This window comes from Dendropsophus ebraccatus, chromosome 11 (assembly GCF_027789765.1).
Source record: "Dendropsophus ebraccatus isolate aDenEbr1 chromosome 11, aDenEbr1.pat, whole genome shotgun sequence".
Taxonomy (NCBI): Eukaryota; Metazoa; Chordata; class Amphibia; order Anura; family Hylidae; genus Dendropsophus; species Dendropsophus ebraccatus.
In genome coordinates, this window is record NC_091464.1 from 91,046,900 (window position 1) to 91,073,759 (window position 26,860).

The 26,860-nt window shown below is 39.5% G+C and overlaps 1 protein-coding gene across 9 annotated transcripts in view; it reads right to left on the bottom strand.

The window, feature by feature from the left end:
- The window catches only part of ZBTB20 (zinc finger and BTB domain containing 20), a 683,935-nt gene that overhangs the window by 606,618 nt on the left and 50,457 nt on the right, over window positions 1-26,860 (bottom strand). Inside the window, exon 1 of one of the 9 annotated variants that reach the window (XM_069945738.1) lies at window positions 15,434-15,492. The exons of 6 other annotated variants lie outside the window; for them this stretch is intronic. The gene's annotated coding sequence lies outside the window, so the exon portion shown is untranslated. Of the gene's footprint in view, window positions 1-15,112; window positions 15,342-15,433; window positions 15,493-26,860 lie in introns of those variants that run through there. 2 more of the 9 variants (XM_069945734.1, XM_069945736.1) reach the window with 2 other exon arrangements.

A 26,860-nucleotide genomic window follows, 5' to 3' on the forward strand; every position in this document is an offset into this window, starting at 1 on the left:
TTTCCAGGCCAGACATCTCCTTTAATGAAGCCTGCTCCACTATGTCTACTACAAACAAAATATTGATTATAGGTAGCAAATTTCTTTAGTGCACATGTATCTGGATGGCATTGTACTGATATCTAGTAGATTACCTATAGCCAGCCATAAGCCTGTGTGTTATTAGCCTCTGATGCTACATGCAGACACAGATGGCATGCCCTACTGTATGTAAAATTGCTGAGGTTACCACTCATGTCAGCCATGCAGACTGCCCACAGTCTCCTTTGTCGGTTCCTATCATTGATCAGTCCGATCAGGGAAGCTGAATGCTATGGGTACAGGGTGTCCAGCTTCCTAACCACAGCAGTACACATCAGCAGGGCCTGTGCATCAGAGTAATTCATAATAGACCAACAGGCACTAACCTTATCTTCTACCCTAGACTACCAAGGAAGACGCTATTAGCTTTTCCATGGAACAAAATACTGCATCATATTGTATCCTAGGAAGGTGGCAATGACCCACTGCTTGGCCAGGAACACACAATGGCTAAACATGATATGATAGCCATAGGCTGTATTAATCTTTTCCAGGACTTTCTAGGACTGCATCCACCTTCTTCTGCCACTTATAATCCAATGCAGAGACTTCCAGGTTTGGACGGACTCAAGCATTTCTGAGTTGCAGTAATCTCTACTCTCTACCGCCTCACACCACCTAAGATGGTAGTATTAAAAAAAATACCAGTCTGGACATAAACGTCTAGTAAATCCAAGTTCCAGAAGTGGAACCCACAACTATCTTGAAATTAGGGTCTGCCAAAGGTGGACGAGACAATGTAAATTGGCTGGACTGGCTGTTTTATGTAGTACAATGGAGGTTAATGTATGCTACTTCAACCTTTATGGGAACTATAAACAATGTGAAACATGTTTGTCTGTTTTCGACTTCCCAGCCACTTCCATCTGCAGGTTGGGGCGCCCTTGACCTTGAGATAGATGAGAGTCCCACCACCAGGGACCTGAATTTATTAGAATTCAAAATGCCCCGATCTGAATACCCCTTTAACTGTCTCCCCTAGACCACCAGGGAAGTACGAGTTAGTCTGATTTTTTTTTTTTTTTTCTTAATTCTCTGTTGTCTAAACTCCGGTGTGTCTTATACAGTGTAACAGCAGATTGCTTCATTATGATGAAAAGATGGTTCCTAATACAAACATATAGAAGATCTAACAAAGAACAATCGCAGCCAGGACTAGACCGGCATATTTAATATGATCTAACATACTGAGAATTATAATAGCGTCTCCATTTTCCAGCCATAATACATCACCTCGGCTCTTGTGAAGGCTAAGTGTGCCAATGAAGAAATATTTGGTTGGTTTATTAGAAATTATTATTAGTCAACAATTAGCGGCACGTCGTAGTGCGTACCCCGCAGAGCTGCATTAACGGCAAGCCTGGTGGCGCTCATTGTCTTAACGTTTTCATCTTGACCACTCAGTCACCCTTTAGTAAATTTAGCTCTCATTCTGAGACTTTGTAAATTACTTAGGACATTACTTGGACGCTCAGTGCGCTGGCATGCAACCTGAGACTGCAGAAAGTTAATATACAACCTTCCAAAAATAAAACTCTATCCTTCAGCTTGGAGGGAAGAGATTGAATTTTCAGTTCAAAGCAAACATGAAGAACCAATTCTTCTTTATTAGCATGTATTTCAGCAGATAGAAGTCCTTGGGTCGGATATTTGGGCTCAAGCTGAGGTTGGTCTATTATAAGTATTGCTATATCTGGCTATACCGTGTTTTGAGTCTCGCAACCGAGGCTCCACGGACTCCTGTTTTGCATATTTAAATTTTTGGGGGCATCAGTGGAGACTCTTGATTGAGTACTTCATTGGAATTTTTTTTCACTGTTCTCCTTGAGTTCAGTGATAACTGTGTTTTGTTGGTCGATTTGCTATTGCCCCAACTAGCCAGAATCCTACTCCACACTGACGAGGGGCAAAAACCCCGAAACGGCAGTCTGTGGATGGAAGCCTGCCTTGGCAAGCCCTTGTTATGATCGCAATACTCGCACCTTGAGTTAGACATTGACAAAAAGGGGCCACCCTGGTGTTTCCCTATTTATGTTCCAATACTCGCAACCGAGTGGGACTTAAGGGGCTATTTATCAGGGTGATGTGGTGCTCTCCCTATCATGGAGGCACCCCGTGGCAACAGGCTAGAGATATCTGGCTATCCTGTGTTTTGAGTCTCGCAACCGAGGCTCCACGGACTCCTGTTTTGCATAATAATGTATGTACACAGCAAAATAAGTGCAGGTATATAAACACATATATGTATATATACCTATATTACATAATTAAAATTAACCCGGAGGCACACATCTAATAAATACTGATTAGGGCAGCTGAACACTAAAAGGGCAAAGTGTTCAGCTTCCTTAACATGGCAGTATACATTAGTGTGAGTGTAAACCACCAGGCCGCTACGGAAGGAGACATTTACACGTACACTACTCTAGGACAGGGAAGGGGAACCTATGACCCTCCAGCCATAGCAAAACTATCATGCCTGGACAGCCAAAGCTTGCACCATGGGAATTGTAGTTTTGCACCAGCTGGAGGGCTGAAGTTTCCCTACCACTGCCCAGGTAAACAAATACAAACCCATAAAAGGGAATGTGGCACCAAATTTTTAAATAAATAAAATAAATAAATAAAAATAATTATCATTTTATTCTAATCTATTTGTATTTTTTAACTGTAATTTTTTTATTTCCCTTTTTGTACATTCTTATGGGGGCTGCCATCTTATCTGGGATGTTTATCACAGCATTTAGTGACATGCTTTACAGCAATACTCATGGATATAGACAACACAAGTCTGTCCCCTTGAGATGAAAGTAGACCTTTACTAAGCTGGTATTGTCTCCTCTATCTACTGGTGTCACATATTGCTGCAATGCTGTACAGATCACTTTACAGCAGCCTTTTCTAACACAACAGGAAGTCTCAACTTGGTTTTAGCCCCACTGGTGAGAATGGAAAAAAACTAAAACATTTGAATGAAAAATGAGAAAAAAGTCACAACAAATTCTTAAGAAAATATTTTTTATATAAAAACATTTAAACAAACAATAAATAATTTTCTGATGACACCTTCCCATTAAAGGTCTGCAAATTGCTTAACAGCTTTTGTTGTACACAAACAAAAAAAAAATCAAGAATTAAAAAAAAAAAAGCTTAGAAATTGACAAAATATCAGAAAAAAAATCTCCAGTAATTTTTTTTAAAATAAAAACCATTAGCCTGTGGCCATAAACTATGCACACACTGTATTTTGAGACACAAGAAAATGGTTCATTTTACCGGCAAAATGAGTCAAACACATTTTTCTGGCATTTGGAAAGCATTTTAGAGCCATTTTCAGCTTTTTTTTTTTTTATTTTTTTTTTATTTTTTTGTTCAGCCTTTTTTGTCTGGTTTTGGATAACAGCAGTTTTACATATGCAATATGCAAACCAACCAGGGCACAAAATAAGTTCCTAAAAAAGCTCCTAAAACTTTTTTTTTAAAACCAACATTTCATTGCACCTAATTTTACAACTAATATTACTATTATTATTGTTTCATTATTATTACTAGTAAGGGTCAGTTTACACTAAGGAATCCGCTCGGAGAAGTTCCGGCAGATTCCATCACTCGTCCCCGCTTACGGCTGGCTGCACGCATTTCCGCCTGTACCATAGACTCAATTCTACAGTATGGTCGGATAAATTCCGTTGTCCACCGAAAGAATTGAATATGTCATAGAATTCATACAATTGACATAGAATGGAGTCCATGGCACAGGCGGACAAGCGTGCGGCCACGAATGGGGACAAGTGATGAAATCCACCTTATTTTTTGCAGATCTGCAAAAAAAAAATGAGAAAGTGATTAAGGGTAAATTAAGGTGATCTGTCATTTTTGCTGACATTACAGACATTACCCGTAACGTCCGCAAATTACAGACGCTCCCAGAGACGTCTATGGGTGAATTACGGCCCATGCTAGTGCTTGTCAGTAATTTTTGTGGATCCGTAAAAAAACACTGATTACATATCCAAAAAATTACAGTGTAAACAGCCCAATAAAAATAAATGGGCCTAGTGTACAATACACTTGAGACCCTCCAACTACAACAGCTGCAAACACTACAACTTCCAGCATTTACTGCTATAGTCTGCAGCCCTCGGGATATGCTGGGAGTTGTAGTACATATAAACAGAAAATCCTCTGATAGCAGCTGGTGCGGTAGAGATTTAATGCTGGACCACTATGCTGCGTTTACACGAAACGATAATTCGCCCGATCGCACGATTAACGATGTCGGAGTAACGATTTTTTCTCATAACGATCAGCGTTTAGACGGTACGATATATTGTATGGAAATTCGTTTTGCTATCGCTTAAGCCTATCTCACACATTGGTTAAATCGGCGAACGACTGTTTACACGGAACGATCTGCGAATTTTTTGCCAACGACAAACAACTGTTTTAGAACATGTTTTAAGATCAAAATGAACGATTTCTCGTTCGTCGTTTGATCGTTCGCAGCATTTACACGTACGATTATCGTTCAAATTCGGAACGATAATCGTTCCGTGTAAACGCAGCATTAGGGCTGATCGTTGTTAACAGGATAAGAGAACCATAGGGGCAATGTAAAGGATAATTACAGCCCTAGTATGAGGGTCACCTTTAGGTACCCTGCTGTGCACCTGGAGCTAGGTTCCCTTCAATCCAAAAATATTTATCTTGGGGGCCATTGGGATAGATCTCCCTACATACTATAAAGCATATGAAAGAGCACTAGGTTAAAAGGGGTACTTAGGGGCTTGGGACATGTCTTCCGGTGGCAAGCATTGGCCATCTTGGTGTGATGCCATGACTTGGGGTGGCTCTGATGCAGGCTTGGGGGTGCCGGATGGGATTCGTGCGTCTTAGAGTATAGAGTACTCTACCCTTGGGACCCCCTGCTCTATTCAGATAAGGAAATTTAAACATATAACAAAGTTATATAACTTTGTAAAATATGTGTAATGGGCAGGCAGGGGCGTCCGGGGGCCAGGAGTACCATATGTCTATATGGCCACCATACTTATGTACGTATGTAATATGACTACATACATTGGCATTTTATAGGTTATATACTGAATGCACTGAATAGGGGCATGTGGCTTATATACATATAGGGGTATATACACAGGAGTGCTCTAGATAGCAGTATCTGGCTTTAACCCCTAATGACATGATGACCGAGCCGAAGAAAAGGACGAAAAAAGGGCCGAAGATGCTATCCAAATTGGCAGAACAGAGCCGCTGGAAGAAGTATGGGAGCGAAAGGCCATCTAATTTCCCCTATAATTTTATAATAGGTAAGGGCCAGAAGGATGGTCATTAAAGGATGGGGCGCTAGCCTGTTACTCATGGGCCACAGCTAGGTGCTTGCCCCCCAGGCTAACATTTGCACATTTCTGCACACTATATAATGATGCATAGGTTTTTCAGTAAAATAATATACAAACTCTAAAATGTGCTCTCTTAACAGATGTGTGTATGTAGTGAAATTATCCAACAACCATTGGCGCTAGAGATGCTGCTGATGCTGCTGTCACTTCTTATATTTTCTTATGTGACATTTACAAAAAAAAATATATTTCATTTTTTTTTTTAACATTTTACATGTTTTCAGATTCCATGGTTCTCTATCCAGGGATACTGACTCAAGGGCGTTCCAACATAAGGTGTAACTATCATTTATGAAAATTTTTGACCCTCATCAATTGCTAGAATGAAGAGGCAGAAAGACTTAGCAGCGCACGCTGCGCCCCTTCATCTCCGCTATACGGCGATGAATTCCGCAGTCTGCTAATACGAGCAGTCTAGGGAATTATAATGGGAGGCTATGGTATTTCCATGGAAGTTCTATAGGCTCAATTATAATTCAGTAGACTTCAGTTATAGCGGAGATGAAGAGGCAGAGAGCGCTTCTGCTGAACGCTTCTGCTTCTTCATTCTAACAATTGTCGGTGGTCTCAGCATCGGGACCCCCACCGATTTGCACTTCTGATGTCACTATGACATACAAATGATTGTTACACGTTAATAAAGTAATACAGTGAAACCTTAACTTACTCAAGATACAATATTTTCAACATACAAGGTTCCTTTCTGGACCATCATAACTTGAGACCAGACTTAACATACAACATACAATGCAGTCAGGATTTGCGGCACATGTAAATAACTAGATGATCAACCAATGAAACTGGTCATTTTACAGGTATTAGTATTAGTGAAATGCATCCACTGGTTGGCTGTCTAGAAGTGATTCTCTCAGTATAGTGTGATATTACATGTCCTGTGCTGCTCTGTACCTTGGCCAGTTTCCATAGGATTTTGGTCTCAACATACAATATTTTCAACCCTGGAACCAATTAATATTGTATGTTGAGGGACCACTGTAATAAACTGATGGCATATTGCTAGGGTCAATAGGGTTGAACTTTTCTACTCTGCACCAGTCCTAAAAGAAAAGGTAGTATTTTTTTCCCACCAGCTACAAAGCAGAAAGCCAAAAGTTATTATTTTGCTTGAGCATTTTTTAGCATTTGCTGCCATTTATGCACTTTATCTAAAATTTGCCCTAATATGATTTAACCTCACCGATATTCTCATGTAACTTACTGGATACCTGAGTACTACACGTATAGTAAAAAAAATAACAAAAAAACAAAACACAACCAGAATTTTAAATTAAAATAATACAATGCGGGAACAAAAGAGGGGGGGGGGGCTATGTTTCCTATTTATCATTGATAATGAGTTTGATTGTTTGGCATTTGAATACTGAGATACATAGATACAGCTATAGGTTTATCACTGTATTTATGTGGCAACCTTAGGGCTGCAGCTAACTTCTTCAGCAACCAGTTCAGGTTTGGATGAACCACCAAGTTCCCTCATCTCTAATAGACAATCCTACGTAGCACAATTTACTATGCTTTCTGGCACAAGCATAATGATAAATACATATGCTGCGTTTACACGGAACGATTATCGTTCGAATTTTCGCATAAACGATCGAATTTGAGCGATAATCGTACCACGTAAACACAGCAAACGATCAAACGACGAGCGAGAAATCAATCATTTTGATCTTTTAACATGTTCTTAAATCGTTGTTCATCGTTCGCTGAAAATTCGCAGATCACTTCGTGTAAACAGTCTTTCACCAATCCACCCTATGTAAAAGATGGGCTTAAGCGATCTTAAAAAGGATCGCAATAACGATTTTTCTTACGAACTTTCAAACGATTTCTCTAACAATTTATTAGTCTAAATGCTGATCGTTACAAAAACCAAACTGTTGCTTCAGAATCGTTAAATGATCAATTGGGCGAATTATCGCTCCGTGCAAATGAAGCAATAGCATATTCAACAAAGTGCACATTGAATTGGCACAGCTGTAGACTCTCTGCAACTATGCACTTGGTCAAAAACAATAAGGGGATGCACAATTACGGACAAATTTAGGGCCCAATGATTTCTATTAGGCTATTCACAATATGCATAGTTTTACGGTTCCGCAATCAGTTCCGCAAAAATTTGGACATGTTCTAGTGCGGAACAAAACGGCCAATAGAAGTTAGTACCGTCTGCAAATAACACGGATGACTTTAATTTCACTACCACCTTAACTTTTTTTTTTTTTGCACATGACGACTGCAGACATAATATACTGTCCTGAAAAATTACTGATCATGTGAATGAAGCCTTACTCAAAAATGAAAACTGAACTGAAATACCAGCCACAAGCCAAAGACAGGAATAGTGTGGTTTGGAGGTAAGAGGGAAAAAAAAAAATACTCACATGCTCCAATCTCCCACTACTATGCCATGGCGGCGCCTGGTCCCTCCTACTTCCTCTGACATTCCGGAAAAAAGGCCCAATCAGCCGATCACTAGCCACAGTGGTGACCTGCCATGGGCACAGACTGGCTGAGTGTCCTAGGAAAAAGGAATGAGCACAGACCAGCGGAGTCCAGGCACCATCAATGTGGGAGGAGTGGGGAAATTGGTGCAGAGGAGTGTAGTTTATTTTTTTTTATATTTATTGCACCCAAAAACATCAACAAAGAAAAATTAACACCCCCTCCCCCCAAAAAAAACTTTTGCACCCAAAAAAAACTAAACAAAACAAACATCATATAGGAGTCTTGTACAACCAATTTATACATTTCACTGCATAATATGTAAAGTGTAAAGTAAAACAAAAAAAAATATTAAAACTCTGCAACATCGTTTCATTGCAGATTTGTAGCAAAAACCTTGATTTTCATCATCTGCATCAGTCCTGCCAGGGGGAATAGGAGGGCCTTGATAAATCCTCCCCTTTGACTTCACCATTGATGCTGTAAACTGCCGCTCTCCAAGCTACTTACAGTGACCAAGTATGTGTGTATATGTATGATAGACTATCACAGCCTTCCACACCAGGCTGTACAATCACTACTTTAAACATCGGCTCAAAAAAATAAATAAATAAATGTTTCTGTGATAGATTAAAACTTTTTGCTCTATTGTACTATATGTTTATGGAAATAAGTCAGCAATAAATGAGAAATGACCGATATGAGGAAAGCTGAAAATTTTAAGTGCATTGCATTAATCTAAAACAGCAAAAAAACAAAAACACTACTACTTACATGAAATATTATAAAACAGATCTTCAGTGTGAATAAAAATGTTTATATACATGAAAACACACACAAAAAAAATAAAAATATATATATATTTTACACACACACACACATATATATATATACACACACACACACACACACACACACAATGTGCGCACACACTTTTTTTTTTAAATATATATAATATGCACACACAAGTCTCCATGGTAACAGACTACAAACAAATCTATGTAGTCTGATCCCGCAGTTCTGGTTTATTCCCTTTCCTATTCTTGATAGACTATATACTCTCTATATGAGGATGGGAGATTATAGGTTTGTTTGTAGTTGGTAACTATAGACACTGATAGGTCTGTATTGAAGCTGTTGGGGGGGGGGGAACAACAGGAGTTTTTGAAACAAAGTGCATACGAGCAATAACATATAGTTGCAAAAGTGGCCGTACATTTAGATCTTTAGATGGTCTTTGAATATCTCATGTGCTTGGTCCAGTGGGGGGTGAGCTGGTAGTGACCAGTTTGTTTGTCTGCTGACCTGTCACTGTGAGCCATATATACTTTGATTATATAACCTGTATACATGCGATGTGCTGCTTATATATGCAGCAAGTACCATCTGCATGAACAAGTCCTTATCGGTAAACTTGTAGAAAGAGCAATTATAAAAGTTTGAAGGCTACAATGACCGACAGTGAACATCAATGCGCCAGATCCATCTGTGGCAGGAGTCGGAGCATGGAGGACATTTAGACTTTCCATAAGATGTATTTATCGAACATATTGATAAAATGTTCCATCTTATGTGCATCTAAGAGTGCGGTGGTTGTGGACAACGCGGTGAGTACATTACACCATTCGCCACTATTCCTGTAAGAAGCTATGCATTTCAGATGTGACACCATCATTACTCAAAGCTCCTCGCAAATATTTCCAAACTTTTCTCTTGTTGAGCCCAGAAATCTCCGATAACCTCTAGAAAGAAGAATATCGTGATATACAGTAAATGCAGCGGCTATGGTCCATAGAAGACACATTTTTCAGCCAAAGAGCACAACCAAAGCCATGGTATGGTAAGGCATATTAGGCATGTATTCCCAAAGCAATGCTTCACTATACAGTATCTCCATAATATGCACATGGCAAAGCATCCTACTAAAAAAAAAAATCACAGGCAGTATGACATGGTCCCATTGTCTTCTATAGCTTCATAGACAGGACACAAAGATGGTCATCTATCCAAGTCCTAGCCTTCCTATTATTATTATTGCACGAAAATTTTTTTTTTAATATAACGTCTCTGAAAGAGAAGCCATATGTGCCGGCTGAGAATAAACCTAAGAATTGCCAACAATTTGATTTAGCGCAAAATTCGACTCCAGTTTACAGCAGATTTACCCATCAAGATTTCCATCACCCCAAAGAGATAAGAGGGCTTTTTAGCGCCGTTGTGAAGACGCATTTACAACCGCACAAGAATATAATACAATCAGGCGCATGATTGAAAAATACACTATGGAAGGTCTATAAAACGGTTATTAATAATATCACAAACTGCTAATTCCTCCCAAAATATCAATGTATTTTTATGGGCCGAACTGAAGAACGTAATCGGTTGCTAGGTGATTATTATTTACATGATAGATAGATGATAGATAGATAGATAGATAGATAGATAGATAGATAGATAGATAGATAGATAGATAGAAAATATATAGATGATAAATAGATATGAAGAGTAATGGTCCACAGCACACCAGTATAAGTGAAAAAGGTGTTGTTTCTTGCAAAAAAGTGCATGGTACAAAAAGCAACGTTTCCATTTTTTTACAAAATCATTATTAAGCTTGGGCTAAATTGGATTTGGAAGTGCAGCTTTCTCCTACCTCTAGATAGATAGGAAAGATAGATAGATAGATAGATAGATAGATAGATAGATAGGAGATAGATAGATAGATAGATAGATAGATAGATAGATAGATAGGAGATAGATAGATAGATAGATAGGAGATAGATAGATAGATAGATAGATAGATAGGAGATAGATAGATAGATAGATAGGAGATAGATAGGAGATAGATAGATAGATAGATAGATAGATAGATAGATAGATAGGAGATAGATAGATAGATAGATAGGAGATAGATAGATAGATAGATAGATAGATAGGAGATAGATAGATAGATAGGAGATAGATAGATAGATAGGAGATAGATAGGAGATAGATAGATAGATAGATAGATAGATAGATAGATAGATAGGAGATAGATAGATAGATAGATAGGAGATAGATAGATAGATAGATAGGAGATAGATAGATAGATAGATAGATAGATAGATAGATAGATAGATAGATAAAGCAGGTGGTGGGCAAAAATACACACATGAAATCATTTGATTGTATCAAATCAATCAATCCTATCAATATACTTTTTTTTGTGGGGGGGTTACTTTATATACTGAAACAATGACTAATAGATTTTATAATGTTACCACATTAAAGGTGGGAAATAAAAAAACTAAACAGTCGGCGGGATAGGTCCATGTATTTCTAGTTCTATTTTGATAATTTTTTTTCTTCCAGAACACAATTGTTTTCGTCCCTCTTATAGCCATGAATGGGGATGAGCTACCGTCCATCTGCTGACTTATGTGTCTGTTTATGAAGAGTCCCGATTACACATAACAAGTAATAATGACAGAAAATTATCCGCTATGTACAGCTGAGTACACTGTCCTCACAAGTGTGAGCAAAAAATGCTAAACTAAAAGCCAGACAACCTAGGAATAAAATTTAAATACATACATATACATTATATATATATATATGTATATATATATATATATATATATACACACATGCACACTATGTGTGTGTGTGTGTGTGTGTGTGTGTGTGTGTGTGTGTGTGTGTGTGTGTATATATATATATATATATATATATATATATATATATATATTTATTTTTTTCCTTATTCGCTATATCACAGCCACACTTTTCTGTAATACACGACTGGGACCCTAATAAAACATTACGTTATTAAATGTGATCTACAAAATTGTAATCGCAAAAGGGTTAAAAAAAAAAAAAAAAAACAGCTCATGTAATTTTAGGCCGTTTAGGGTGACAAGGATTGAAAGAGCACGTTATCTTTTTCATACAAGTAAACTGCTAAAAAAAAAAAAAAAAAGTTTAATTTAGAGAAAAAAAATATTTACGGTATATAAAAAAAAAGGATGTACATAAATAAAATAAAAAAATTCATCTCCATCTCAAATATCTGAATCTTATTACGATAAAAAAAAAAAATGTTTTTCAGAAGCGTGTGATGGGCAAGGTAGAGAGGAGCTGCTGGTAAAGCTGCAGAAAACCAGTTAAATCTTGGCACGTAATTCTTTCATTTCAGCCCTGGAACTTTGAGATAAACAATAAAAACAAGATAAAATAATCCGTGTATGCCGTGCTGGTAATGTATAACTTTTAATGCAGTCATGTGAATACATGATGCCAGTCACATTGTTTGATATATTCCTGCCAACTTGTATACATCATCTGCAATCGACAGGCGAGTTTAACCCACGTGCAGTATTAGAGGTCAGGAGATAGACGGTTAAATCACATTTTTCTTTCCTTACCGTCCATCTGTAATATCTACACATGAACTTTCGGCTCAGTTTCTGAATATAAGTAAATTAATTTATTGCATTGACTCTTATGAGTCCAATCTTAACCCCCCTCCCAAACCCCCAATCACTTCCCAATATCTAAAAAAAAAAAGTTCATATTTATATCTAATTTATTCTTACAGTAAATATTAGCCTATTCCTCCCATGAGGTACATGGGGACTATAAATTCGGTGTAGGCCCAAAGTTTATTTAAACTTCAGTCATTGAAAAAAAAAAAAAAAATACAGACTGCATAAAAAAAAAAAAAAAAAAAACACACAAAAAAACAAATGTTGGTAATAAAACATAAAAAGACAAAATGTATAAATAAGATTAGCCAAATTAATTCCTTGTCATGGTAATAGGTGGATTAGGGTGGGCACATTAATGATAATGGGGAGGGGGAGTATTAACTGCAATAACTTGGACAGAAGTGAGGGGCGGGGGGGGTTCCTAAATTGTCCTCTGTCTTTAAATATGTAAAACAGTAATTAGGATGATTTCTGATTGACGTCTAGAAGGGTCATGCTCAACAAGTTCTATACATGAGATGTATGAATGATATGATATATGGACCTATAGCTCCAAGTTCCTAGTCCAGTCATAAAGTGGTGCATTATAATTACAGCTTAGCGGTATCGTCGGTCTGGGCGCCGCAGCTAAGGCCGGAGGACAGACAATCGAAAACCAATCATGTGATCTGGAGAATTATTTCATATTTTGCATAGTATAAACATCAGGTCACATTTATTTATTTTTCTAGAATTATTGCACTTTGTCACAAGATTAAACAGATGGGAGGTATGAAAGCTGGTGCCCAAGTGTTTTTTTTTTTTTTGTGAGTAAAAATGCAAATCTTAGCCAAAAGAAAAGCAAAAAGCAAACTGTGGAAGAAGTTTCTGTAACCCTTACAAGCACTGAGGAGTGCCCATCTCCCTGTCCATACATAATTCACAGTGAATACATGCTGCATCACATAGTCAAGTTACATTTCCCTCTAAACTGAAAATCCAGTTGTTGTTGTTGTTGTTGCTGCTGTGCTTGTGCTCAGAATCGCCTAAAGGCTGTCGTTTCCCACTTCTCTCATTTGTCCAGTCTCCATTTACATTATGCATCCTAAACCTGAGCAGCTAAGAAGCAAAAATATACAGAGACATATAAAAAGCCCATGCAATACTTTCTAGGTAAGTTTAAAAAATATATATATAGTTCAATGCACAATCTGCACTGATCCCCTATGTGATGGTGCCAGGATGGGTGTCACAGAACCTGGATACTAACCCTGGACTGCTTATACCTGTTGGATATACCATAAAAGTGGGCAGCGACTAGTCAATGATGATTGCAATGGGGATACAAGTCATATTATACTACTTCAAAAGGCCTAAAAAAACCAAACACAACAGAGCAATAACCGAGGCATAAAGGAGGAGCACTTCATCCTGATTTCTGATGACAATCTTTCCCCAAAAAAAAGAAAAAAAAAAAGAAAAGCAAGAGCTTAGTGATTTCTCTAAACTCTTTATGTAACAGTGACTCTCGGTGTTCGTGCTCATTTCTATTACAGGCAAAGCAGCACTTTTACTCTTAGGGAAAAAAAAAAGAAAGAAGATCAGAGATGAGAAGAGGCAGATTATGCACACAAACACACTCACAACACAAAAAGCTACAGCACTGTCCCCCATGCTGCACAACTCTGCCGAAGAGCCTTCCAAACAATGGCCCAAGGCCCAGGAAAACATGACGGAGGTTTCTGGATACTTAAGAGTGTTATTTTTTTTTTCTAACGTGCATTATTTTATTTGTTCCCAAATACAAAATGGCTCTAGCAGGGACAATGACACACCCCCCCTCCTCTCCTGTGCAGACACACCTAACAGCAGGCACTTTTCTGCCCAACACTACCTGTTTCAAAGTTTCACATTTACAACAAGGAACGTTAGCTGCCGAGCTGGAAAAGTTCAGACACACAATGCTCTATATAGCTCTAAAAATAAACAATTAAAAAAAAAAAAAACATCTAAAAAAGGAAGGGCAGATATGCAACCCCAGCTCCGGTCCAAAATAAATAAGCTAAAATTCAGTCCAAAGTTTATCATACAACAACCTGCTCCAGGATTACATTTTCCCCCTTTTATATATATTTTTTATTTTTTTCCAACTTTTAATATAGGAAATAATAATAATAAATAATAATAATAATAAGCAGCATCGTCTGACAAAACAGCTATAAGAAGAAGACATCTCGGCACAAATTAAAAAGATGTAAAGGATATAGGATTCGGCATCCCAAGCTGTATAAACAGGAGAGAGACAGGCTGAAGAGATACAGAGAGTTTGGACGAGTGACTGATATTGATTTCATTACAGAAGCCCGAAGAGAGGAAAGAAAAAAAGATTTTCTATTTTTTTTTAATTTGCCAAAAAAGAAAAAAAAAAAGAAGAAAAAATGCCGAGTGCCGGAGCGGTCACACCCATAAACACAAATAACTGTAGGAGAAGGATGAAATTAAATAAGCTTTTTTTTTTCGGGTGCTAGGCCCATCAAACATGTTGAGCAATTCAGCCTGGCAGCAGAACTGTAACTTGCTCTATACATTTTGGAAATCGAAAGACATAATAACAAAATGTGAATCAATGTAAAAAAAAATAAAAAGGAAGAACGAATTGGATACATTTTTTTTTTTTGCTCTTAAAGTTAACTGGCCTACCTTGTCCCCCAGAGCTGAGTTTTCTTCTTATAATCGGAGTCTCCCTGGAACTACAGTGTGAGTGGTAATGACTGCCTGCCTGTCTAATGAGTCCATTTTCCTGCGCTTGATGTTGTGTATATACACACACTGCAACCTACCTTACAAACCACAGAGACGAGAGAGAGAGAGTGGAAAAGAGAAAGAGAGAGAGAGGGAGAGAGAGAGAAAGAGCGAGCAAGAGTATGTGTGTGTGTGATAGAGGGAGAAAGACACAGACAATGCCCTCCTACCAGACAGCAGACAGCCCTCCTTCCTCTATCTAGCAAGCAAAATACTCACTCGCCTACTGCAGCAACAGGTTCAACACTGCTTGACTAACACACTGGGAGAGATAGCAGCCAAAAGGGCCAGGGACGCAGACAGTTCGGAAGGAGCAGCCCCACCTTCCCTCCCCTGCTCCGGCATTGTTTTTCAGCACTGATTATATATTAATGTCACCCGTTTTGTCAGAGGTTGTACAGCCTATTCAGTCACAAAAATGGTGACAAGCGTAATTGCTTTCCTAATAATTTCTCCCTCTTTTTTTTTTTTTTTTTTTTTAAAGGAGAACACAAGCACAGAGCTGACATCAATGAGAATAAAAGATTGTTGTTGTTTTTTTTTTAATTAATGAATGATATAGATGCAAAATGCAATGCAAAAAGCAAAAAACTGTTCTTGTAATTATCAGCCTGGTCCATGCCAGTACCGGGGGAGTGCCTGCTCCTACAGTTATAATAATATGCAGTACTTATGTCTGAACAGGTGCAATGCATATAGTACATAGTGTTACCAGGACAGAAATAAATGATACACGCATCCTCCATCCAATTAAAACTCCGGCCAAGGTTATTTTAAAGGGAAGCACCTCGCGGCTTTACAGCACTAAATAATATTGAAGTAAAATGCAGCCTTGACGGAGACAGAAACTTTAAGGGGGTGGGGGGCTTTTAAAAACTTAGGCCGTAGAATATTAACCTGGTTGCAAATATTGGACAGGGGAATTATGGACTGTAAGGGGTTACTCAGAAAAACGTACAGTAAAAGACATTCATTCTCTCAGCACCTGTATCTAACGCTTAGGAAGAACTTGTGCTGAGCAAAACATGAAAATGGATGAATGCACATAAAGTAACGGCACTACTCCCAGTGCAAAACAGTGCAAACAACTGAGCATAGCACAAAAGGATGAACGTATACAAAGTAACGGCACTACTCCCAGTGCAAACAACTGAGCATAGCACAATGTATACAAAGTAACGGCACTACTCCCAGTGCAAACAACTGAGCATAGCACAATGTATACAAAGTAATGGCACTACTCCCAGTGCAAACCAGTGCAAACAACTGAGCATAGCACAAAAGGATGAACGTATACAAAGTAACGGCACTACTCCCAGTGCAAACAACTGAGCATAGCAAAAAAAGTATGCAAAGTATACAAAGTAACGGCACTACTCCCAGTGCAAAACAGTGCAAACAACTGAGCATAGCACACGGAGGATGCAAAGTATACAAAGTAACGACACTACTCCCAGTGCAAACCAGTGCAAACAACTGAGCATAGCAAAAAAAAGTATGCAAAGTAACAGCACTACTCCCAGTGCAAAACAGTGCAAACAACTGAGCATAGCACACGGAGGATGCAAAGTATACAAAGTAACGACACTACTCCCAGTGCAAACAACTGAGCATAGCAAAAAAAGTATGCAAAGTATACAAAGTAACGGCACTACTCCCAGTGCAAACAACTGAGCATAGCAAAAAAAGGATAAATGTACATAAAGTAACGTCACTACTCCCAGTGCAAAACAGTGCAAACAACTGAGCATAGCACAAAAGGATGAAAGTATACAAAGTAATGGCACTACTCCCAGTGCAAAACAACTGAGCATAGCACAATATATACAAAGTAATGGCACTACACCGAGTGCAAACAACTGAGCATAGCACAATGTATACAAAGTAATGGCACTACACCGAGTGCAAACAACTGAGCATAGCACAATGTATACAAAGTAATGGCACTACACCGAGTGCAAACAACTGAGCATAGCACAATGTATACAAAGTAACGGCACTACTCCCAGTGCAAACAACTGAGCATAGCACAATGTATACAAAGTAATGGCACTACACCCAGTGCAAACAACTGAGCATAGCACAATGTATACAAAGTAATGGCACTACACCCAGTGCAAACAACAGAGCATAGCACAATGTATACAAAGTAACGGCACTACTCCCAGTGCAAACAACTGAGCATAGCACAATGTATACAAAGTAACGGCACTACTCCCAGTGCAAACAACTGAGCATAGCACAATGTATACAAAGTAATGGCACTACTCCCAGTGCAAACAACTGAGCATAGCACAATGTATACAAAGTAACGGCACTACTCCCAGTGCAAACAACTGAGCATAGCACAATGTATACAAAGTAATGGCACTATCAGTGCAAACAACTGAGCATAGCACAATGTATACAAAGTAATGGCACTACACCCAGTGCAAACAACTGAGCATAGCACAATGTATACAAATTAATGGCATTAGTCCCAGTGCAAACAAGTGAGCATAGCACAACAAAAGATCAACATATGGGCTATATTCAAACAGTAAAAAAAAAGGGAATCTTTAAAGAAATAATAATAATAATAATAATAATAATAATAATAATAATAAAATAACATCTGTTATTACTGCATTTTAGTTGACGTCACTGGAATGCACTGTAATCAATGGAATGACGGCTGCCCAGTGCATTAAATAATGGACGTTGTTTGTGCTGATGTCAAATTAATGTTCATGACAATTATTCGCTAACTTTTTTTTTTTTTTTGCAAATGGACATTATTTTTAGTTGTTCACACACATTTTTGTTTCACGGTCCTTTCATCCTCTTTACTATTAAATTCAATAAATGAATTAGTCTGAACCCTATGCTGAACAATGTATGCGGTATACGGAGGTGTTGCTAACAGCCAGGGGCTCACCAGGTCTGCATTGCAAATTCCAAGAAAAGAGCCATCGGGACAGCCATCCCTTTAAAAACCACTTTTTATTCAATATCGGATAAAAAATAGTCCATACAGACGGCAGTGAGTAAGACGTTTTCACATCAAGATACGTTGAATATACCGTCTGTATGGACTATTATCTATCAGATATTGAATAAAAGTGGTTTTTAAAGGGATGGCTGTACCGCTGGCTCTTCTCTTGGAATTTACACCCAAAAGGGCCTAAACTAGAATAATACCAACAACCATCATTGTAATGATGAGCGCACAAAATGCAAAATGACTGACATGATTTGGAACTCAAAGTGATGGACGTCATTTAAAAAAGGAAAAACACAAAAAAGTGAAAACGTCATGTGAACATAGCCAGACGAAGTAACAGCACTATTTCCAGTGCAAAACAGTGCAAACAACTGAGCATAGCACACAAAGGATGCAAAGTATACAAAGTAACAGCACTACTCCCAGTGCAAACAACTGAGCATAGCACACAAAGGATGCAAAGTATACAAAGTAACAGCACTACTCCCAGTGTAAAACAGTGCAAAAAACTGGGCATCGCACACGGAGGATGCAAAGTATGCAAAGTAACAGCACTACTCCCAGTGCAAACAACTGAGCATAGCACACAAAGGATGCAAAGTATACAAAGTAACAGTACTACTCCCAGTGCAAACAACTGAGCATAGCACACAAAGGATGCAAAGGATGCAAAGTAACAGCACTACTCCCAGTGCAAACAACTGAGCATAGCACACAAAGGATGCAAAGTATGCAAAGTAACAGCACTACTCCCAGTGCAAAACAGTGTAAACTCTTTGAATCGCCGCAGCACTGTAATGTGATGCAATGCGATTCAAAGAGTTTCCCCGATGCCGGCATGATGCGGATACATAATGCTGTCCGGGGAAACAGACCGGGGTTAGCATTCAATGTCCACGTCATCCGTGTTTTATGGACAGAAAGCGGGACATGCGAATGCAGTGTAATGGTGCGTTTACACAGAGAGATTTATCTGACAGATTTTTAGAGCCAAAGCCAGGAATGGATTGGAGAAGAGGAGAAATCTCAGTCTTTCCTTTATGACCTGTTCTCTGTCAGATACATCTCTCTGGCTAAACACAAAATAGTGAACACAACTAAGCAAAGCACACAAACATGCAAGTATACAAATGCATTATTCCCTGTGCAAAATTTTTAAAAATACTAATAATAAAAAGAATGCAAATATACAAAAGCAGCTGTACTACTCCCAATGCAATAATGATCTACTAGTATACTAACCCTAGTGCAAAATAGTGCATACAACTAAGCAAAGTATACACAATAACTGTACTGTTCCTAGTGCAAAATAGTGCATGAGGGTATGTTAACATAATACAAATCTCCTGGGATTTTCTGAAGCTGATCTGTACTGTGTGAACATATGCTCATCCAAAGTACATGGTAATCGCACTACCCCTGGTGCAAATAAGTGAATAAAACTACAAGGAATGCAAGTATACAGCAGTAACAGCGCTACATCTAGCAGTTTATAAAACAATGGTCATTATGCAAAACACAATATAGCCGGGGATGCTTCCCACCAATGATCACTGTGTCCAAAGTATAAATGCAAGAGGGGCAAAAAAGCAACATAAAGTTATACTGTGTGTAGATGGAGGCATGGAACGTGCTGGCTCTAAGGCTGAAATGACTTACAAGGTGCCAGCACTTCTCTCATCTTGCAGCCTGGCAAATTACACCTTAGACATATTTATTAAAGAGGCATTGCACTAAATCACGGCAATCAGAATTGAGTTACTCCTAATTACCACATGCCGCTATTTATTCTCATAAATGCATTAGCAAAACCTACTTTTTCTTTACTGACACTTTTTTTTAGATGATACATTTGCTACAATGACAGAACACAGCAGATGAGTCCGTTCCTTTCGCAAATAGCAATAATTATATATATATAAAAAAACTCTGGTTTAAACTCCTGTAACTTAAAGGGGGGAAATAATTACAAGGATGTTCACAATTATTTTTTTAAAATTCCCTAATGACTAGTGGTCGAGCGGACTTGACAAACTGTTTGGGTTCGGCAATGTTCTCTGAACCCAAACACAAACTATGGAGTCCTGGAAAATACCCATACAGCCAATGGCCAATTATTGTATTCATGGTTTCCAGGCAGGGTATGTTCACACTGAGGAATAGGCGAGGAATTTCAAGCAAAATTCCGCCCCTAAAATACGTACAGAGTCATTTCCAACAGTACTCAATGAGATTTCCGCTCTGCTATTCACAGGGCGGAATTACACGTGGAATATTTCATCGCGGATCTGGTTTCTGTCCAAAGAATTGACATATCGATTCTTTGGGCAATTCCATTACAGAATTCCCATTGAAGTTATTGGGGCTTTGAATTTCCACTTTCCGCTCGAATTCTGTTGCATTTCCACCTAATGGCCCCGTTCACACTGAGTAAGAACAGCAGAATTCCGCGGTGGAGCTCTCTGCCGTGCTCAGTGTCCTGCTTTGAGTGAAGGAGAGGGCGCGCGGCAGCAGAGGAGTGTGTGCCCTCAACCTCACTCAAAGCAGAACACTGAACGCGGCGGGATTCCGCCTTTCTTACTCAGTCTGAATAGGGCCGTTCAACTGAAATTTGAAGCAGAAAACTTTCCTCTTCGATTCCTTGCCATACCTTAAGAGCTGCACCTAACTTCCTCAGCTGCCAGGAGTCAAATGCTGAGCGTTTGGGTTCAGAGAACATTGCAGGCTCAGGCTCTGCTGTCTGAGAGGGCCCAAAACCCCCCTGCCATTAAAATCCCCCATGAGTAGCACGTTATGTGGGGCCTTCTTACAGACTTTGCATTGGGGCTTCAAGATATCAAGCCTTTGAGCAAAAGGTAAAATATCGAAAAGTCTTCATATACAGCTTAGTGTTTTACGGCATTTATTGGGTGACTGTTTTTTTTTACCTATAAGAAGTACTGGATCCCCACTCAAGGACCCCAGTGATCAGCTGATTGAAATGGCCTTGGTATTTGTGGAAGTGCCACAGTCTCTACAATGTTTACTTGCACTGATCCCTACATCACCATACTGCCTGCACTGAACTGTCCCATTCAAGTGAACAGTGAAAACAGTGCAATCCTAAGGATGGTGCTTCAGGGACAACTGAATATGGATGGATAACCCCTTTAATAGATCAATTGGGAAAAAGGCAAGGAACAGACAACTGCTAGATTCAGATTCAGACACACAAGTGTTCAGTATGGGAACCTACAAGTGAATGATGACAAGGGGTGAAAAGCTACAACCACCAGTGGATATCTGGCAGCGCATACAGATCCGACTATAGGAGGAGTAGAGTCCCAACACATAAACCAGAGAAGCCATAGAAAGAAAAATATTTAAAAAGCATAAATCTGAAAACTTCCCACAGCAAAGGCAATAGGAGAAGTTTGAGAACTGTGAAGCTGGGTAGAAGAACCTGTCAAGAAACCAGGAAGACTTGAAAGGGCCAAAAAATTTCCTGACATGACGTCATGGATGTACGACCAATCACGGCTAGGGCTTCCATTAAAAAGAAAAAAATCTGATGTACCAATTCTTTGTGATGTCAAGAGATTATAATGGTTGTTTCACAAGGACTTTAATAGACAGGAGATCACCACTAAGGGCTTATTCCGACATCCCATAAATTATGGACCCTACGGACGGGTAAGACCTGTAGTGGAGTGTTTCCCCGCCTGGCATTATGTATCAATATGATGCTGGGAGAAGGGAAACTTTTTAATTCTTTGCGGCGCTGTAGTGTGAACTGTGCGGCTTCGCTGTCCATTGGGCCTGTAATTAACAGGGCGTGGGAATAAGCCCTAAGGGCTTATTTTTACATTCCGTGATAAACGGATCGCACAGACAAGGAAGCCCTGTAGTGTACTCTTTCCCTGCTTGGCATTATATATCCATATGATGCCGTGAGCGGGGAAATGAATCTTTGCGGCACCTCATTGAAGGAGCCATGCAGTCTGGATTACTCGTTAAACACTATAAAGAGCCCCAAAATTTACATTTAAAAAAACATAGCCATTTTTCCTTCACTAACTTCTATTGAATACCAAGAGTACAGTGCCCCCCGGTTCACACGTAGTTTGATTTTATGTCCATAATTGTTACAGCCATAAAGTTAAGTGATGGGAACTTCTCTAGAGCTATAAATGTGCCAAAATATTTAAATGCCCCACAAACGTGTCATCTGCACAGAGCTGTTCCTTTTGGCTGTGGCCCAAAAAATTAATGAAAAAAAAATAAAAAAAATGCCCAAATGCCACAGAAACAACTAAACTCAGTTTTCTTTTAGCCCATGTCAGTCCACATATACGCCATGTCTAAAGCTTCCTTTTATAGCTTGTATATTTATAATTTATTTTATCCTTGATTTAAATTTTTCACCCAAATGTAGAAGTGAAACCAAATCCATTGTCAGAATGAATTGTGTGTAATAAGGAAGTTATCAGGCTTAAAGGGACTGCCCAGTTTTCAGTTACTCTCAGTTTATTCTCACCTGTCTGATGGCATGACACTTATTGTCCCACCTGATCTCTTTTTCCTGGTCTTGGCACAATGCCATTGTGTGAAAGGTCACCACCACCACCAGTGACTGGCTACATAGGTTCCTTTTCCATGCTGGGACGGGACTAGGAGGAAGACAGTAGCGGGGAAACCAAGGGGGAGATTTATCAAGCTGGTATAAAGTAGAATTGTCTTAGTTGCCCCTAGCAACGAATCAGATTCCGCCTTTCATTTTTAAAGTTTATGTGAGGAATGAAAGGTGGAATCTGATTGGTTGCTAGGGGCAACTAAGACAATTCTACTTTACACCAGTTTGATAAATTTCCCCCCAAGTGATCATTGCCAGAATTAGGGGGTGGGGAAGTAACTCTGGACAATCCCTTTAATTTTCATAAAAAACTATGGGAAAAACTCTGAATTTATAGAAGGAAATTCTCCATTAAAGGGGTTGGCCTTTATAGTAAAATAGTTCAGTGTACAGTAATAGTAAGTGTACCAACATACTGACAACAGCTCACTGTGCACCTCATAGAGATAAAATCAGACTCCTTCCCTCCAGGCTTTGCTGTCCTGCTCTGTGGAGAGTCTGTCCATAAGATGGTCAAGCATGGAGGACCATGTGACCATGCCACGCAATCCCCCCCCCCCCCCCCCCCCCCCCCCGATGTCCTCCATAGGCTTAGTGGTGGACACTTGGGGGTGGAACATGGTCACATGCTTCTCCATGCTTGGCCATCTTATGGACAGAATCACCACAAAGCAGGACAGCACAGCCTGAAGGGGAGAAGACTGATGTTAGATCTAAGAGGTGCACACAGGCAGCTGCTGTCAGTATATACAGTGAGTACACTTAGGGCTAATTCAAACATCCGTTGTTCTGTCCGCAATTGCGGGCACGCAATTGCGGACAGAACATGAAACCAATGTTATCCTATGGCCCCGTTCACACGTCCGTACGTGTATACGGGGCCGCGATCCGCACCGCAAAATAACGGCCATGTTGTAACGCGGACCATTTTTTTGCGGCACGGATCACTGGGGTAATGATGTGTGAATGTAGTGCTCCGTGAAGCCGGACTGCACTACGGGTGTGTGAATGTGGCCTTACTAATACTGTACACTGATCAATTTTACTATAAAGTTGCAAACCCCTTTAAAGGAAATACAGTTGTGCTGAAAAGTTTACATACCCCGGCGGAATTTTTGCTTTCTTCTCCCTTTTTCAGAGAATATAAATGATAACACAAAAATGTTTTTTTCCACTCATGGTTCGTGGTTAGGTGAAGCCCTTTATTGGCAAACTGCTGTGTTTTGTCTTTGTAAATGATAATGGAAACCAAAAACATCCAAATGACTCTGATCAAAAGTTCACATACTCCAGTTTTTAATACAGTGTATTGCCCCCTCTAACATCAATGACAGCTTTAAAGGAAACCTGTCACCCCCCCCCCCCCCCCCCCGTGCCGGGGTGAAGGCTGCCCGACCCCCAGCTAGAACCCTTATACTTACCCCATCTGTCCAAGTCCCGCTCCTGGAGCCGGGACGGAAATATCCTTGTCGGAAGCTCGGCGAACTCGCTGCTGTGTCCAGCTCCCATAGAGAGTCCTGGATTTCAGCTGATGTTATTTGTGGGTTTTTCTTTGCATCTCAAACAATTATCCTGGCAGTTATGGACAATTTTTTGGTCAATATGTGGCAACTTCTGTGCATGTTATCAGGCTTTTATCAGTTTTTTGGCTGTCATTATCGACCTGTCATTGGCTACTGCTGAACAAAGTGAAGGTTCTGGAGTGGCCATCTTAGTCTTCTGACCTTAACATCATTGAGCCACTCTGGGGAAATCTCAAGCGCACAGTTCATGCAGGACAGCCCGGGAATTTACAAGAACTGGAGACTTTTGCCAAGAAGAATGAGAAGCTTTACCATCTGAGAAAATAAAGAGCCTCATCCACAACTACCACAAAAGACTTGAAGCTGTCATTAGTGTTAGAGGGGGGTAATATACGGTATTAAGAACTGGGGTATGTAAACATTTGATCAGGGTCATTCTGATGTTTTTGGTTCTCATTATGATTTAAAAAGAGAAAACACAGTAGTGTGACAATAAATGGCTTCACCCAACCACTAACCATGATGGGGAAAAAGTTTGTGCGTTATCATTCATATTCTCTGCAAAAAAGGGCCAGAGAGCAAAAATTCTGCCGGGTATGTAAACTTTTCAGCCCAACTATAAGTGCATTCAAGCTGCTCAAACCACGAGCAGCATGAAGCAATCACAGGCCCTATCTATGCCGTGCGCTATAAGTTACTATGAAACAATGTAGCCTTGTGGTCTCACTGCTGAGACCCGATGTGATCGGGAGATATTGCTGCTGCACTGCCTCTGGCTGCATCTCCCAATCACAGCGATTCTTAGCAGTGAGACCTGCTGTGATCAATACCTAGTGACATGTCAAAAGTTATTTTTGATGAAAGGAACTCTAACAAAAAGTCAAAGAGGCTGCTCTCTTTTGGCTCCTCCCTGCCCTGCTGGACTTTCCAGGATTTCCCTATGTGTGTAGAGCCTTTGAAGCACTTTTACACTTTTTTTGTTTAGACATTCTATAATAATAATAATAATAATAATAATAATAAAAAACACCACAAACAGCATTACATATAAAAACTATACATATATAATTTTTTTTACAGTAATACCTCAGTAAAACCTCAGCAGGGAGAAGCAAGGGCAGCATGGCAAGTTCAAAGAGTTGCCCGTTCCGGCCTCTCTCTCGCTCTACCTCCGCTACGAGAAACATCCGTTTAGAGCGGAAACTCCTTTCACTATGATGGTAATCCCCGCTCTTTTACAGTAAGTAGTGATGCAAGATGCACTGCTACTTACTGCTATTCTTTACACTCTGTGGGCCGGGCGCTCTGCACCTGACCCCTGGAGTGTAAAAAACAAAGACATTTACATTGTTCCCTATGGAAACACACAGCTCGGTTCTCGAACCACTCTGTTCTGGAGCAGCCTTCCAGAACCTACTGCGTTCGAGAACAGAGAACCTCAAACACAGCAACATCTGATCTGTCAGTGGCTGAAGAAGTTGGATGCAGCCCTAAGCCCATAGGCCATATCCATGTTATCCAGGATTCCTTAGTGCTGCATCCAACTTCTTCATCCACCAGTAATCAAATGCAGCACACTTGAATTCATATCACTCCAGAGGATAAAACACATTATATCCTGTACTATTACAAACAATGTCCTTTCTGCCTTTTGACACACATATAACTCTGCCCTTTCTTCTTATTTTTCTCCAGAAGTTCTCACAAATCATACAGGATATACTGGAATACTCAAATACTAATCACTAAGGGGAACACTAGAACAGCTATTTAGCAACATTGATATAAGTAAGCCGCCTAGGCTGTACAGTGCAAGATACAATTGGACATTATGTCCATGTTAGAGGATGTCTAACTCTATCAGAGTTCTCATGGGAACAGTGTCCACAGAGGACGCACGCTCACTCTTTGAAGTGGGGACCAAGTTCTGGAGCAAAAAAAAAAAAAAAAGTTTCTCGTCACAGCTATGAAGAGTCTGGATAAGGCCCAAGCACAGTGTGATATTGATCATCTGAAGGGTGTGGTGGAGTTATATACAGAACTAAAGACCCAAACATTATACACTATTATTCTACAGTCCCATGATGAGCATTGAGGCAACTTCATAATGCTGGAGGAGATTCCATACAAACAAAATATAAATGCCACAAATCTCACAGACTGTCACTAAGCTGCTGTTGACGGACCTATTATTCTTATGTGCATACAGTTATTACATCCATTGTATAAGGGTGTGGTGACTGGGCTGTTGGTTTTATTACTGTGACATCTGTATGGACAGTCATTTAGGTTGTATTAGCCAATCATAATGCAGCACTGGTGGAGTGTGTTACAGGTCCTGTATTCTGCTTCAGCAATCATATACTGTGGAGCCCTGGAGATGGCGCTAAAGAAGCTTTTTTTCCCCTTATAGAAGAGAACTAAAGAGGTACTGTCACAATTTTTTTTAAGAAAACAACAGAGGTTGTGATTGTAAGCAATATACTTATTTTTTTTCAACGTTTTCTATGTTTAAATCAATGTTATAC